This window comes from Pinus tabuliformis, chromosome 5_1 (assembly GCF_031772625.1).
Source record: "Pinus tabuliformis cultivar Carrire ecotype Pingquan chromosome 5_1, CPIR1, whole genome shotgun sequence".
Classification (NCBI taxonomy): Eukaryota; Viridiplantae; Streptophyta; class Pinopsida; order Pinales; family Pinaceae; genus Pinus; species Pinus tabuliformis.
The window spans coordinates 997,214,375-997,216,659 of record NC_142305.1 but is presented as its reverse complement, the minus strand read 5'-3'; positions in this window follow the sequence as shown (position 1 = coordinate 997,216,659).

Genomic DNA, 2,285 nt, shown 5'->3' with positions numbered 1-2,285 from the left:
AGTCATTTTCCATTATTTTCCTTCATTTTCCTCCTCACATGCAGCCTATGACCTTTCACCTTCCTTTTCTCCTAATTTCCACTATTTTCATAAATAAATGTGCCAAAATTCCTTTTTGCCTCTCGAAAGCCTTTGTCATTTCCTTTTCCAATTTGCTTAGCCATAATAAATTGAATGAACATCCACTAGGATGTTTTTACCACCATTCATCTTGGAATATGTGTCCCATGATTGTGGCCTTATATATTTTTACATGAATTTTTAACTAGGGTTGTTACTAGTTCCTAAATTTTAGGTGCCTAGGTTGAGTTTAATTTGAGTTGTGATAGTTTAATTCAGTTAAACTAAGTTAATGTCAGTTAAACTAGTTCCAATTGTTGGAGGAACTAGTACGAGGTCTAGCAATAGGGTGTAGCTTCATGTGTTCAACCAGTTAACTGATAAATCAACCATAACTAACTCATGCATGCATGAAATTCAAGTTACCCGGTTGAGATTGAAGTTAAAGGGAAGTGTACTACCAATTGTATGATTTTCCGAGTTCTACAGGTGGTGCATGTAGTGAGAGAAGGACCTATAGGGATTGTGCAATTCAGGATGGGGATTTCCCTGATTAATGGGGGGCTAATTCCTTTAGAAACAATGCAAGGAAATAGGATCTTGGCAGACAGCATAATTGGTTAAGTATTGACTAGAGATAGTTTTTGAAGTAATGAGATAGATTACACTTGTGTAAAGGTTGTCGAGGCTTGGACAAGCATTGTAAATCTCCTCTATTTTTTTTATCTAATGTAATACAAATAGGAAGGGGTTTTGAGAAGTGGCTTTCCCCTTAGATAAATATATGAGCATATGTGATTGAATCTTGTCTCATGTTTATGTTGTGGTTTCTCGATCGATTAATTATTTATGTTGATGAGTCGAGTCAGTTCAAGTATTTTTTTTTAGAAAATTATATAAGCAGTTTGAATCTACAAGAAATTTCTACAGATATCAAAATGAGTTTCTACAAAATCAAGAGGCAATTTGGGTTCTCTTAGTTACTAGCATTAACCAAGCTCTTTTCTTTTATGATGTATTCAGAATTGTATGGAAAAGTGTATGAAAAAACACGTGCAAAAGACATAAGTAAGAGTAAACATAAAGGAGATCATAAGACAATGCGCACAACATAATTTGATAACGGAGTTCATCTAGTGTGGATTATGTCTATGGACCTGTTGATGCCCTGAAAATCATTGTATCAACATTGGGGGATGACCACCCGGTTCAGACCTTAATACAGCTCCTTTTCCGTTTGGAATGGTGGCTCCTGTTAGTGTCGGTCTTGAAAGCCCTCCATCAGTGATCAAAGCTCTTTGCATTTGCATTAGTAGGTGTCTCATTAGTGTCAAAGTTTGCATCCCGTTAGGCATGCCATAACCCTGATGGAGGAGCTGGTCTATTCATACCCCTCTTGGCTTTGCTGGATCAGGTCATATCAGTCATTGAGTTTTTCAAGCTTCTCTTGTTTGGTCTTAGGGTCAAAGGTCCAAGGTCTAGGGTTTTGGTCATTTGTCTTAGCAAGGTCATGTCTTTGAAAGTCCTTGAGTGACCAGCAAGCCAGAGGGAGGATGGTAAACATGTTTCTTTGATATTCTCATTATGTACAGTTCATTTCTAACCTTGGATTTAAAAACTCTGTTTTTAAAGCCAAGGTCATGATAAATTTTGTAAAAAGAATAAATTTCCAAAAAGATTTTAAAAAGGCAGCAATAACCCTGGTCCCCTTGCCACAGTCCCTCAGATGATCTACCTGCAAAAAGAATCAAGTCAAAGCACTCAAAAAGTCAACTTCAGGATAAAGGAAACCAAAAAAATCAGTGTTTTAAAAAAGTGTCAAAATAGACTTTATAAAGTGGGTTTATGGATAAATTTTTTCAAATGAAGATTATAAAAGGTCATATTCCCTCCTTTCACTCTCATTGTGCATTTCAAAGCTTGCAAGAGAGGTTTTGAGAGAGTGATAGGCGAAAGAAGCAAGATTACAGTGTTTTCGGGCAGTTGGGTGGTGCGCGACCCGTTCAAGGAGGTGCGCGACCTGTTGGGCGGTGCGCGACCCGTCCAGACCCTTCCCACAGTGCAAATTTACTACGGGCACGACCCGTTGGGCGGTGCGCGACCCGTTGGGCTGATTGCACTCAAACTTCACACAAATTCTTCAATCTCCCTTCAACTCTTCTCAATCGGTCGAGGTAGTCTCTTTATGCATGGTTTTCAAGATTGGTGGTGAATGTAAGGTTGTG